The sequence below is a fragment of the Protopterus annectens genome, chromosome 10.part0 (assembly GCF_019279795.1).
Source record: "Protopterus annectens isolate FY-2018-M chromosome 10.part0, PAN1.0, whole genome shotgun sequence".
Taxonomy (NCBI): domain Eukaryota; kingdom Metazoa; phylum Chordata; order Ceratodontiformes; family Protopteridae; genus Protopterus; species Protopterus annectens.
Genome location: NC_056744.1, coordinates 1011922862 through 1011938238, shown reverse-complemented (window position 1 = coordinate 1011938238; position 15377 = coordinate 1011922862). Strand labels below are relative to the sequence as shown.

At 40.1% G+C, this 15377-nt stretch overlaps 1 protein-coding gene across 1 annotated transcript in view; it reads left to right on the top strand.

The window, feature by feature from the left end:
- The window catches only part of LOC122813454 (E3 ubiquitin-protein ligase HECTD3-like), a 699643-nt gene that overhangs the window by 162633 nt on the left and 521633 nt on the right, over positions 1 to 15377 (top strand). The gene's annotated exons all lie outside the window — the stretch shown is intronic.

The window sequence follows — 15377 nt, the reverse complement described above, 5'->3', positions numbered from 1 at the left end:
CCGGAGTTCTGCTGCGGCGACCCCTAACCGGGAAAAGCCGAAAGAAGAAGGAGGTGTAATCGATGGTTTGTTTTCAATGGTTTGAGTGTTGACAACTTTTGTTGTCTATAATTAAGAAGATCTATGTTTTTGACAACCGCTACAAGCTTTAAAAGTAGAAAACAAGACGTCACATGAAGATAAAGCCAGCTGTGTTTTAGTCCTGAAATTAGTAACGTGTGTGTGTGTGTGTGTGTGCCTGTGTTTAACTCTAACTTGTGAAAGATTTCTATATGTTCCCAGACTCTTTGAGGGGAAAAAGACATGTTTGGTAAAGTGTAGATTCTATCCAGCAAAGGACACTATTTACCCTTTCTTTCCTTTCAAGATGTACTGTAGGATGATATATCTTTTGAACTTTTCTGTTTTCCAGTTTGCTTTACTTTTTTAATTTACTCTATTTGGTTTACTATCAAATGACTGAAAAATCAAAAGACTGAATCCCAAAAAGACTGAAAATTCAAAATATTGAATGATGGAATTTGCACCTTCTTCACTGTTGTGCAATCTTGGAGTTGGTATATATATTTAGCAGGGGGTGTGCGGGTGCAGCCCAACAGTCCCCCACATGAAGGGAGCAAAGGGGCTTGCCCCTTGCATTAAAAATGTATTCAATATTTTGAATTTTCAGTCTTTTGGGATTCATTCTTTTGATTTTTAGTCATTTGATAGTAAACTTGTCTATTTATTCAAAAGAGCTTAGCATTTAGCAAGTTTTGTCCTCAGCAGTGCAGTGCTCAGTAACAGAATTACTTTGTCCCCTACCTGAAATTCTCTGTTACATGCTTTTTGTTGGGCTTCCTGTGCTCCTTCCATATATTATCTGACAGTAGACATTACTGTTCTTAACCTCTCCTGCTGTTCTGTGTAATATTCTGTCTCACTGTTAAAGGGGTGTTTCCTTCTTCCCTTGTTTGCCTTGATATATCTAGTAAGTCTCACGGATGTCTGTTGTACTAGTTCAAAGGGAGGAAATCCATTTTAGGATTGCGATACAACTCTTTCAGAGAAGAGAAGATATAGAAGTAGTTGCTCCCAGTTTTCCCATCTTGTCTTATTAGCGTTAGAAAGCATGGACTTCAAAGCTTTGTTAAAGTGTTCCACTAGTTCTGTCTGAGGGTGGTATGCAGAAGTTCAAAGCTGCATCTTCTTAAATATCCGGCATAGTTCATTCATTCGCCTGGAGATGAATGTGGTGCCTTGGTCTGTAAGGATTTCACAGCAAATTACAGGCCTATTAAATAGAAGTGCTACTTCTTTTGATACATTCAGGGTAACTGCTCTTGGGAACTTCATGGTGTAATCAGTGATTACTAACATGTACTGGTAACCTTTTCTTGACTTCACAAGGGGGGCCTACTTTTCTATAGTTCTAACCTTAAGTAGGACTTCTGTGATAGTTAAGAAGATCAAATGGTTCCGAACCTCTGTGTTAGGTGCTATCTTTTGACATTCTGGGTAAGCTGCGTATACATTTTCTATTTCTTTTACAACATCTGACCAGTAAAAATTATTTAGAATCCTAGTGTTTGTTATATACTTTCCTAAATGTCCACCCAGAACATGGCTTTGAGCCAAGCCCATTATGAGAAGTCTAAAAGGTTTTGGTATCAGTAACTGGTTTATCATATTTTCCTCTTTAGTTACCCTAAAACAAGTTATATTTTAGTGTGTAATAGGGGTAAAAAGCAGGATGATTCTGACCAGGATCTCTCTTTTGATTCGTGCTGTGTTTCCTCTAAAGCTACTTAGTGTACCATGCTCTCAATATGCTTTTTTAAAATTGTCATGGCTTATGTGGAGATCAATCATGTCAGCATTAGCCTCATCCATAACCTGACATGAGTGGAGAATATAGCTTCATCTCCTACAAAGACAGGTACTCATGTCTTACCTTCCCCTAACTCCTGCTCTAGAAATGAAAGCAGTTCTCTTCGACCTGGATAGCTTGTAGACAGGTAGATTTCTGTCCCCAGCTTATTGTTCTTATTCTAGCACTAGAGTCTTGTTTGTGTACTTGTCTGGTTTCTGATTATGATGAGCTTCCTTTTCGTTTGATCATCATAGGTCTTCTCTTTATCCTTCTGGGTTTCTACGTTTGTTTCCTTTCACATAACTATGGGCCTGTTTTCATCAGTCTCTGTACTCAGTTTTCCAAGTACTTTTATGCATGTGTCCTTAACTGTGAGCCCTTCCCTGTCCTACTCAGTAATAACTCCTTCTGTAGTCCTTCACACTGGAGTCTTTTGGCCAGACTCAGTTTCCAACTTATCTTTCACCCAGATCCAAACCTTACTATGTTTAATTTTTTTAATTCCAGTGCTTTGCGTTTGCCAATGTTCTGCAACTGTCAATGCATCCGGCTTTGATCCATCCCACACTTTGCACAGCTCTTCGAAACGGGCTATGTCCTGTCTATTGCATTATATGTAAGATTAGGCACTAAAACTATTGGCTGTAGTAATTTGCCTAGAACTGTTTGTATTTCTGTTTGGGTTATAGAATGCTCATTCTTATCATCATGTGTACATATTACTTCAGTTCTTACTAAAATAATCCTGTGTTCTGTATCTAAGAATAATTTTAATTTCTTTCCTTCTACAGAAATATTACATCTAATAAAATTTAGTAATAACATAATGGCAAAAGGCAGATTCTATTCTTACACAGCTTATGCTTTTAGCCTTATCATATTCCATTGGTTCACCTTCAGGTGCAGGTTGCTTAACAACTGATTAACTATTGTTACTACTAATTTAATCTGCACAATGACATTGTCATAGGCAGTACATATTCACTACATGTCCTTTCTTAAAATATTTAAAGCACATTAGTTCGGATAAGAATATATCTGATGTTGTCAATTTTCATTCTATCTTCAACTGATGGGGTCGGATCTGATCCCTTGGATTCATCTCTGCTGTTGCTAAAGCTTGTTACAACCAAGAACTCTCGAGCTTCTCCCTTACCCATAATGCACCAACCCCAATTACCTCAGATCTCATTTGCCACTTTGCAGTGAAAGATGTGGTTTCCAACACTCTTGAGCGATATTAAGATAAGTTGTGAACACTTCACTTATTTACTTAATTCTCCCTTCTTTATTTAGAGTAAGTATTTCCCTTACCTATCATATTCCTTTTAGATTTGTCTCATGCTAAATTTCTTAGTTTCTTTCCTTTTCTTGTACTTGTGTATTTCTTGATACTATTGTTAATATATTTGCCATAGTACTACATTTTATGTAGTTTCTCTAATACCATTGTTGGTAGCTGTTCTTTGCCCTTATTTGTCTCTGTCTCTGTTTAAAGAAAAAAGTAGTAGTAGAAATTGTTAAACGTTTTCCCTTTCTTGATTTTTGTTGGTGTGTCAGTATAGTGGATAAAGCTCTAGCAGGCTTTAAAAAATGAGCAAAGTGTGGGCATAAGCTTCCTTTGCCAGATGCCCACACTTTATGTGTATACTGCTTAGGACCACTTCACTTACAAAAAGATTGTTCTATTTTCCATGGTTTAACCCCAGGGTGTTAGTTGAATGCAATAATAAACTGATTTTTAAAGACCTTTTGCCTTCATCTGTTGGAGAGGCTATATCCAGAGAGCAATCTCTAAAAAACAAGACTAAAACAAAATCATCATCTCCGAAGTCTTCTTCTTCCTCCTCTGCTTCAGAGTCCTCAAAGAAGAGCTCTCACAAAGATCCAACTTCACCCTCAGATCCAGAAAAGCTGAAAATGTCTGATCCAACTCCTTAGGATCCAAGGAGACCAAAATTACCTGATCTATCCTTCTCAAATCTGACACTATCCAAGTCAGATACAACTGTTGCTGGCCCTTCAACTTCAACTTCTATTATTTTACCATGGACTTGGTATTCACTGTCAGTGGATCCCATACCCTCTAGGGTACCTTCCCCATTTCTCAACAGACCCAGGTCTCCTTCAGTGTTTTCCACTCATTCTTCCAGAAGTCTCTCAGAGGAAGATGTTGAAAGAGCAGTGAGGAAGATACTCTTGGTGCAGGGTCAGATGGGTGTCCCCTTGGCTCTTACCCCCTTTGGGTCAGGAGGTCTGTTTTTCTGTCACACCCCCACTACGGGTTCCTCCTCTGACTCCTTCATTGGTCTCAGAGTCTGTGGATCCTAGCTTCCCAGATCCATCTAGATTGGATCTGAGGATTGCTGTATCCTTGGATCCTAAGCTTACTTTGAGAGTTTCGATCCTGTCGGATCTGGAGAGTTCTCGGAGTCAAAGCTTTTCTGTCAGATCTGAGGTGTTGCAGTTGACTCCAAGGCTTTCAGAGCCATCTGTGCACCTTGAATCCTTGGCACTGGACAATTTGACTCCGGGTTCCACCTCAGGTATTTTGCCATTGGAGCAGGGGAGGTCCTTACTTTCTCGGATCCCAGGTCTTCCTTTTCTCCAGAGCGATCTGCTTTCAGGGTTGTGAATAGAGTTTTCTTTGCCTCAACAGAAAGGACAGATCCAACCCCCTTGGATCCTACATCATCAACCCTGATGTCTTAGCATTCAGAATCTCACCAAATCTTTCCACATGGACAGCCAGTGGCAAGACCCCAGGCTTCCCCACAGGGAATTTTAATTTCTTCTTCTGATACCTCTCCATATCATCCCATGGAGGAGGTCGCTAAGAAGAAGACATGCAAGAGGAAGCACCTAGACTCACCAGAGGAGTCCAGCACAGAAGATATGGATTTCGATGAAGGTGAAGGGTCCCCATGGTCACCTACTTAAGATGTCTCATTTGGAGACATCCTTGAAATTCTTAAACAGAGATGTGGCTGGATGTCCAGCAACCCTTCATCTAAGGAGTCGGTATTCCTGAAGGCCTTCTGTACTGGTCCATCTACCTCCTGGGTGACTCCACCCACTGATGAGCTCATTGAGTTGAGCTCTTGGTGGGAGTGAAAGGTACCTAACACCATTGAACCTATACCTTGGAGACCAGATAAGATTATGGCACCACCCATGGACAAGCAGTTCTGGGGAAAAGGGTGTCCATTGATGCCATGGTCATAGTGGCAGCCACCAAAAAGGAACTTGCTGAGGAGAGTTCCACTGTCCATCCCACCAACCCTATGCCACTGTAAAGCAAGGACACAGTTGGGCTCTCAGGCGTGTATTTTTGGTTCCAGGATGTGCTTAAAAAGGGTTAATGAGGTACAATGCTTGACATGGAGAGGGAGTCTATTCCACAAAAGGAGGAGGCTCTGAGATACAAATCTGTCCTGCCAACAAGTCCTATTGATGTCACAGACCAGGTTGAGATTGCATGTGTGGGCTACTCGAGTGGAGCTCGATTTCCGGATATGCAGCAGTCCCATCAGAGTGGGGTCTGAGATTACTTTGTATGCCAGACAGAGGTCACCTCTGATAAGATAATAGGAGACTGATTAGAGGGACAGGGCCTTTAGCCTATCTGTATAGGGTAGATGTTTGAGGCCCTGGATTCTCCTTGTGGGGAACCTCTGTGGTCTCTCAAGCTGCTGCATGTACTTTGTGAGGTGTATACTAAAAGGGGCATTGTACTCAATAATCGGTCTTATAAGGGAAGAATACAGGGATGTTATGACCACCTTGTCCCTGGATGAGATACCCCAAAGATCTTTTTCCAGGAATCAATGAGGCAGTCAAAAGATGTGGTTCAAGAAGTCTCAGGATCTGTTCCAAGACACATGGAGGAGGTTCCACCAGAGGCAGAGGAGGGAGCTCTAATGGACGCTGCCACCCATATAGCAGAGGTAGCCCACAAAACAAGGGATACAGAGAATCCTTCTTTTGACAGATCCTTGCAGCACCCCTGAAAGGAGGCCCAATTGCCCATCTCTGGAGGCAGTCGGGGGATGTTTATCCTTGTACCAGAGAAGCTGGCTAGACTTAACAAGAGATACTTGGGTGCAAAGGAGTATTTCCAGAGGTTATATGATTCCCTTTTCTCTTCCTCCTCTGCCAATCTCGAGAAAAATCACAGATATTCCACCCAGTCAGTGGGAACAAGCATCAATTCAAATTCAAACACTATTAGAAAGAAAGAGTCATCCAAGAGGTCCCACCAGACCAGATAGAATCTGGAACCTGCTCAAGGTTCTTTTTATTGCCAAAGAAAACAGGGGATTGTAGACCAATTATGGATCTCACCAATTTAAACAAGTCAGTTCAATTAACCAAGTTTTAGATGTCACAGTTCAGTTCAGTCTCCCATTTCTGGGCAACGATGACTGGATATGCTCAACAAACCTTCAAGATGCATACTATCATATAAAGATTAGCAGACGCTCCAGAAGGTATTTACGCTTCTGGCTGGGAGCCATTCATTACCAGTTCAGAGATCTGACCTTTGTTCACCACTTGTATGGCAGTAGTAGCAACTCACTTGAGACTGCAAGGATTCTGGTTGTTTCCATATCTAGACGACTGGCTCATTTCCGCTCCGTCCAGGCATCAACTGATAAGAGCAAGTGATCAGGTTCTCCAGACTTGCTCTCTTCTGGTGATAACCATAAACTACAAAAAGTAACAACTAAAACCAAATCATAGTCTAGAATTCATATGAGAGATACTCAGCGCAAAGTCAACTATAGCTTCACTACCGACCTTAAGAGTTCAGACGATAAGATCACAGGTCAGAAAAATAAGCTGCAGTACCAAGATTTCAGCCAGCCTAGTCCTTCAAGCTCTGGGTTCAATGACAGCGGCAATAACATTATACCTTTAGCCAGATTTTACATGAGAATTCTTCAGTGTTTGCTAGCCACACATTGGTCAATACTTTACCAGCCCATGTCTTATCAGGTACTCAGACATGCAAGAGAGAGATCTCAGGTGGTGGATTTGATCACATCAGGTTCTACAAGGCTGTCCATTTATTCCCCCTCAGCCCAAGGCCATAGAGACCGCGGATACTTTCTAGCTAGGATGGGGGGGCATTCTCTGGTGAAAACAGTCCACAGCACTTGGCCCCTGAAGAGGCCAAGTTGCACATCAATAGGTTCATAGGTTCATAGTTTCATACTAGGCTATCTGCCCTAGGGCATTTATAAGCCTAGCCAGAGTGTGTTTGGCTTTCGCCACCCATTTTAAATTAATTTTTTAAACATAAACTACAAATGTCAATGTCCTAGGGATGAGAGCAGTGCTTTTAGCATTGCAGACCTTCCAAAATGCTTTCCCTTTGGGGACAATTGCAATTCAAACAGACAACATGTCTGCAGTTTGGTACATCAACAAGCAAGGAGGGACCAGATCCTACACCTTATGTTGAGAAGCTCGTGTGGCAATGGGTGATCTCATCCAACTGCTTTCTCATAGCAATGCATATTCCTGGGAAATACAGTGTGATAGCAGACAAACTGAGCAGGTGCATTCTTCTACAATACAAATGGTCCCTCAACAAGATTGTCATTGAAATAATTTTCCATCGATAGGGCCAGCATTGCTACAATCATTTTGCCTCCCCTCTAAACAACAAATGCAGCAGGTACTTTGCCCTAATCCACCCACAGGGGGAATCACCAAGGGATGCTCTACTTCATGATTGGTGACCTCGGACTACTCTATGCTTTTCTACCCATACTGCTGATTTCAAACTTCCTTCAGAAAGCTGCCATGTTGAAGAGCAAAATCATCCTTATTGCACCTTACTGGCCTTAACAAATTTGGTTCCCATTCCTTTGGCTTCACTTGCTTCACCAACCTTAGATTCTGGATCCGACTCCAAACCTCCTGTCACCCAACAGGCATAATTCATTCAAACATGACCAACCTCAGGTTGATTGCCTGGCTTCTCCAATTCTGTTTATAGCCAGATAACATATGGTCTCTTCACCTGTTCATCAAATACTTTTATCTTCCCATAAGCCTTCAATCAGAAAGTTCCATTCCAGCAAATGGAAGAGGTTTATTCACTGGGCTCATCTAAATAATATTGAAGCCCTTTTCAAGTCTCATACATAGCATTCCTGAATTTTTGTCCCATGTTTTTAAAGAAGGAGCTAGTTCATCAACCATTAAAGTTCAGTTAGCGGCCATATCAAATTGGTTTTGATGGTTCCTCTTTTGCCTCTCATAAATTAAGTAAAGCCTTCTTGAAAGACACTCTTCTAAGACCTCCTTTTAGAAATCCTACTTGTTCATTGGACCTGAATCTCTTACTGCAGGCTCTTACTAAATCCAGCTTTGAACCAGCAGCTACATGTGACCTTTAAAATCCTTCCTGGAAGACAGTCTTTCTGGTGGCTGTTACCTCTGCCAGATGAATTTCTAAGAGTCAAGCCTTGTCCTGTAAACCACCATACTTGATCTTTCACAAGAATAGGGTTACACTGTGGACTAATGCTTCATTTCTTGCTAAGGTGGTGTTAGAATCTAATCTCAATAAATCCATTGATTTGCAGTATTCTTTCCTAAATTTACTAACAAGAGTGAGTACATATTACATTTATTGGATGTCTGCAGATAATTATGTTTCTACCTACATAGAACAAAAGACATCAGAAAATCTGAACAATTGCGTGCTTCATTTGCAGAAGTAAAATAGGGAAAACCAGTTTCCAAAGCCACTTATCTCGATGGTTAACTGGCTGTATTTCATTTGTTTACAACAAATTGGACATTACTCTACCAAAATCATTATGAGCCGATTCAACTAGATCCATAGCTACTTCCTCAGTGTTTCAATCCAGAATGTCCATGGATGATGTATGCACAGCAGCAACCTGGGCTACTCCCCATACTTTGGTACTCATTATAAATTGGATCTGGTCTCCAAAAGTAGAGCACCATTTGGCTCAGTGGTGCTCAGGAATAGCTTTCCTTGAGTCCACCCTAGATTTTAGGTAGCTGGGGACTCTATCCCATCAGTTGAGGATAGAATGAAAATTGACAACATCAGTTAAAGAAGTTATGTACTCATCATAACGTTCCATGTGTGTTATCCATTTTCATTCTTCCTCATCTCCCCTCTTGCCAATCCTCGTCCTTGAAAACTTCTGGAAGAATGAGTGGTTACAGGACATTTCTGTCCTTTATATTAAGCCCCAGATAGAGCTGTCATGCCTGTGCCCTGGCCCAGCAATCAAGGAGCCTCAATCCTCACCACTAACACCAGAGAGGGCATCTCATATAAGAGGAAAGGATAACAAATACACACAGTAAAGTACAATTTCCCTTAAGTGCACAGTTTGGGGCTGGTTGCTCCCTTGCTCCCCATGTCCACAATAAGGCTCCCCACTGGCACAGCTATAGGGTCCAGATATCAGCCTAGCTTGCAAGCTAGCCTCCAGTACCCTCTCTGTCCAACCAGTGCTTCGTGTCCCTGCCCAAGTAGCTGACACACACCCTTTGAGATAAGCATTTATACCACTTCACAGACACTCCTGGGAAAGGCTGACACAGATTCTCCAGCTATGCCCCTTTACCCAGACTATACGGTAGTAATTACTGCCACCACCAGCTAATAATTATCAGCTACCCAAAGGCCCTTAAAAGGGTGTCCAATTATTGCTGTGCAATAGTATTATCCAATTGGTAGTATAGCTCAGGGCTAAAGCTATAGCAGTGGCTTAGACAGTAAACTCTATAAATATTCAATGTACTCTAGAGATTAACTTATCTCTACATAAACCAGCCACAGTTGAAAAGGGTTTAAAAATATTTAATAATAAATACTAAAAACACAAGGCAATACTACTACACCACAGTGCTATTCAAGCTTTCAGAGATCACACAGAAACATAAAATAATTCCGTAGTACAGTTCTTGCACAAAAGAAAAACACTTAGTCTAATCTTTATAGTCCTAGCTATTTCTACAAGAAAACATACTTCTAAAGTAACTTACTTAAGAGCAAGCCAGTGCTGAGTTAGATGTCCAAAATCAAAATGCTTAATAATCTCTGGTTCTCACTGTTTAAATTGCTATTGCAGTTCTGATAAAACATCACATCATTGTTTTACACTTCCTGGTGTTCCCAGGCTGACACATTAACTACATTTACATTCTTAACATCCTCCTTTTGTTATCTTGCAGCTGGTCATGAACAGAGCAATAAAAATACATTTGCATGTTTAAGTCTAGCAATTTAACTCTTGGTTAAAACAGTAGAAAGAATTTCTTCATCTAGACTATTTGACACCACTGTTCCCTTGAAAGGGTCACTACATGCTTTTACTGGGTCAGTAGAGAGCACTGTTGCCACATTTTTATAACAGCATTTCTTTACATTTAAAACAACAAGCCTGTAGTTTACATTTATATTTTCAAATGATAGAATTATCTATAAAATTCTATCTGACTAGGCTGGCAGCCTTCCCCCTTTTCTACCAGTCTTTACAATAGCCTTCTCCATTTCTGAGTACAACTATGCGTTTTCTACTAAAATCAGCAAACAAGATCTGAGGTAATTAGGGATGGTGCATTGTGGGTAAGGGAGAAGTTTGAGAGTTCTAGGTTGCCATGATCTTTAGCAACAGCTGAGTCAGATCTGAAGGACTGGATCTCAGCCCATCAGTTGATGAAGAATAAAAATGGACAGCACAGATGGAACATTATGGTGAGTACATAACTTCTTTTGTTTACACATAGGGATAGGCATGTATTTATACGAGGGCTTGTTAGCAGCCCTTGCTGCATGCAGGTCTGACTTATGATTTGCACTTTCAAACTGTACCAAATGTTCTGCTAAGGTTAATAGTTGCTCAGAAGTTTGCACATGATTTTGAAACAAAATTTTCATAAATTGCTATTTCATACCCTCTTAAATCTATCCACTTTTAAAATGGATAAAATTTTTCCTACATCGCTCATATCAGGTTCTAGCTATAATCTCAAAATATTTTTCAAACCAGCCATCTGAGACTTTACTGATTTGTCTGAAGTGCATGCAAAATAATTTAATTTGTCTACCTTTGCTTCTGGTGAATCACCCCATCTAGCTAAAAACTCCATTTTTACTATTTGGTAATCATGGGAATCTATATTTTCTATATCCATATGATATTCAGTGAGTCTCTTGAAAGATGCACAGATAAAATTCTGGCTCACAGTTATCTCTTGTCACATGCCTCTCACAGTGTCTATGTTATAACACTGAAAACCCATAACACTGAAACGCATAAGGTTGAACGGATATCACTGAAAACTCATAACACCAAAAACGCATGACACTAAAAACATTCTTCAAAAAATATATCCTAAAAACATGTGCTTGTAGGGAAGCAAGCCCTCTTGCACCCACCATGTGGTGGGCTTTGCCCCTCTCACCCCCTTACTTATATATACTAACTCCATCATTGCACAACCATGGAGGAAAGGAAAAAAAAAACACCACACAGTGATTTAGTGCTTAAGAGCAAATATGGACATCTACAGATCTGGGGGCACAACATGATGCTAACCATTGTAATTTTCAAATACTGTGATAAAATCACTTCCCTAATAACTCCTATGATAAGAAATGACACCATCCTACATAATTCTATACAGTTCTACACTTTTCAGTGAAATGAGATCGACATTATGAGTTTCAGTGTTATGGTAGAGACCCCTCTTAAAAGCCATGAGATAGGTCTCAATTTGATCTTCTGTACCCAGTTGTTCCAGTGGTGGACTGGCTCTCTCTATCTTGGATGACTGATTTACTACAGTATCTGTTGTGTTGCAACTTGCTGTTGTATGTTAATCAGAAGGTGTTCAGTGGCTGAACACTTGGCTTCTCTGGAATCCTGGAGTCAGTGACTGGTACTGTTAGCTGTTTTAGATGTCCCCAGTATGAGTGGAATTGTTCACTAAAGCTTTAATAACCTCCTCCATATTAGGACCAAACAAAGTATTTGTTGTCCACACACAGAAATAGAAGTCAGTACACAGTAGTACTGCTTTGTAAAGTCACAAAATGTAGTTGCACAATTCACAGGTTTGATACCATAACAGGGCTTTTCCAGTTTCATTCTCCGTCACTGAGTCACCGGGAGTGTATAGCTTCCTCCCCTACTTCAAAGCATACTGAACTCTGCTAACCTCTTTCTGTGTCACAAACTGAAGCATTTTCTAGACGTTTACTGGGAGGGATCAAAAACTACCCATTTCTGTACTGCATCATATTTCTATTCATCAGTAGTCGCACAACATTCCTAGCCACCAGTGTTTCAAGATTCAACAAGGGTATATTTACAAAGGAGATAAACAAAACAATGCCTTCTTTGTCAGAATGGGTAGAAACAGAAAACTTAAATGCAGTTTCTAAAACAATGCATACAGCTTTGTGGAAAATAATAGTCCATACAAAGAGCCTGTAAAATCTGGCTCCAAAATGTCCAAGGCTTACAAGTATTTCCTTTAGCACCTTCACAGTATGGGTACTAACAATCCACAGGTGAAGAAGATTCTGAACAGCTTTCTAGACAAGCAAGGCAAACTGCATATGTACAACAGACTTCATCCAATGGGCTTTTGCTGGATAGCAGCTTCACTCTGACAATGATATCCTCTTCCAGTCAAAGACACTAGGGATTGCTCCCTAGAAATCCCTCTAGAGTTAAAGGTAAACATACAGATGCACACACACATATGCACACCAAGGTTACCAGTTAAGGATTAATATACAGAAAAGTTTACCTGCAGGTGACTACCTGCTTGTAAAGCTTGTACCTGTTGTCAACACCACACCATCAAGTGTACATATGTTTAGTCAAAGCTTTTCTATTTTCCACAAAGTTTTTATATATATGTATATATATATATATATATATATATATATATATATATATATATATATATATATATATATGTGTTTGTGTACGTGTGTGTATATGTGTGAGTGTGCATGCATAATATAGCTATACGGGTCCCATGCAGAAGATCGATTCAACGGAAAGTCAAACTTCATATGACTGACTTTCCAAAATGTGGAAGCTTTTCAATGGCGATCACTGTACAGTAGGGATCGGAGCATTTACTGTTTTCCCCACTATAGTGCAATCTCAGAGTTGGTATAAATAATATGCATGGGGAGTGGGATAGTGCAGGGGGCTTGCCCCCTGCAAAAACTTAGATTTTTGTTTTCCATAGTTCGACTTTTTGGAAAGTTGATCATATGGTCTCGACCATATGAAGTTCAACCTTCCCTTGAATTAGCCTTCTGAATAGGATCCAGGTATATACATATGGAAGCACACAATATCTCAATTTTTTTTTCATTAAAATTCTGACTCTGCGTCTTGTCTAATCAAATTAGTTTCATTAAAATGTGTGTTAATATTTCTAAAGAGACTGAGGTACAGTGGGGATTAGAACGTTTCTGTATTACGTTTTTGGAGATGTATGACACAGCCCCTCTCTTAGGCCACTTGAGGCTTTATTTTAAGGATTTTTATGAAAGTACTTTGTAGCACAATGCATTTTTGTATTGGAGATCATGGACTAGTGATTGTCTTTTTTTTGCTGTTTCACACTATTCTGCTATCTCCAGATCACTGCAGATGTGTGCACATGAGGGAGAAGGGGTAGAATGTATATGGCATTATAACTGGTGTGTTGGACTCACTGTTTTGAGTTTCAATGTATCAAGTCTTGATGCTCTTCTTTCAAAGATATCTGGGGCCACCATTCAGGTAGCCAAGAGGGTGGAATAATGCCTTGCTTGTACCATAACACAATCTACTCCCCTCCCCTTTCCCAGGATGGGAAGACATACTGTCCTCCCATTACCTTAGAAGCCACTATGTTTTCTTGTGTAAGTGTATACTCTTGTGCACTTGTCAATCAAGACTGCAGCCAACTTGTAGCTTGGTGAGCTACATGCATGTCCTTAAGCCACGGACCTGCCTCTTTCCTCCACAGAAATGCTACAGTATGTGGACAGTTGTACCTCCACTCCTTCTAGGATAGGCCAGCCCATTCTCCCTGCCAGCTCAGTCAAATGCACATGCTGTTAACTGAACTCTGGTCATCTGGGCCACAGGCAGGGTTTTATGCCCCTACACCTTAAGGCTGGCCTGGTGAGAATTATTTTTATATGAAGAATAAAGTGTGCATCTTGTAGAATATTTACATTAAAATCCAAGTACTTAATAAAATTGTTTTTAATCTTCATCATATTACCAGTGTAAATAGCAAATGTTAGGATTATGGAAAGATGCAAAAAATACGACTTCAACATTACAGCCATTAATCTTTGCATGATAAAGTATTATTATTCCTGGAAACTGAATAGAGTCTGTGTTGGAAATTATGTCTTCCGTTTGGATTCTGTATGTGCCATTTGTCGACTAACTCAAACATGCTATGGATGAAGTAACCTTCCTTGGATATAAATATTTATAATACAATCTCATGACTCAGCTGGCATGGTTATTTTTGGCGGGAAGAGAACAGTGTATATCTAGGCACTGGATATCACTGTGATCATCATACTGTGGTGTTAGTTCTTTCTTCTAAGTGATCTTGAAAGAGAATTCAGAAAGAACTTTCAGTCAATAAAGGAACTTGTACCATATAACAATCACTGAGCACTGTTAGATGGCAATAGAAGCAGAATTCTAACAGGTCACTCAACTGCCTGGAGCACAAAGAATTAATTCCAGATGTTACAGTTACTACTACTGAAGCTTCATTACAATCCAGTTGTACTTAAGGAACATGTAATGCCAGCATCTTCATATACTACAACTTGTCCCTGATATCAACTAAGAGTTCAGATGATGTCTTTTTCAGGGACGAGCCATCACAGGAATGCTATCTAACAACCCACATAGGCTCAGATTCTTGCATTGGACTTTGCTGTAGTGGGGTACACATAGAAACTCTGACAGCTCATGGAAGGTGGAACCATGAGGCAAAAGTAATCATATAAATGCCAAAAGGATGTTAGCTGTTATTTCTGTACAGAATGGCTGCTTGCTGAAATTCTAACCACAATCCTTCGTGTAGTAGGACTAAAAGTGTGAATGTGGGGGTATATACACTGCTGTGCCTCATAGTATTCCACCCCTACTCAAGACTTATTTTACATATATATATATATATATATATATATATATATATATATATATATATATATGTGTGTGTGTGTGTGTGTGTGGGTGTGTGCGCGTGTGAGTGTGCATGCATAATATAGTTATATGTCATGAGGAGAAGGTAAACATTTGCACCACACCCATCACATAGTCTCACTAAATCTACACCACCAAAATCCACACACAGTAACACAAAAACATTTGCGGAGGCTCTCAGTAATAATCTGTCTAAGCAACAGAGACCTCCAAAGCAGAAACGCAAGCAACCTCCATCCCCCAACACAACCCAAATGACACATAGCCCACAG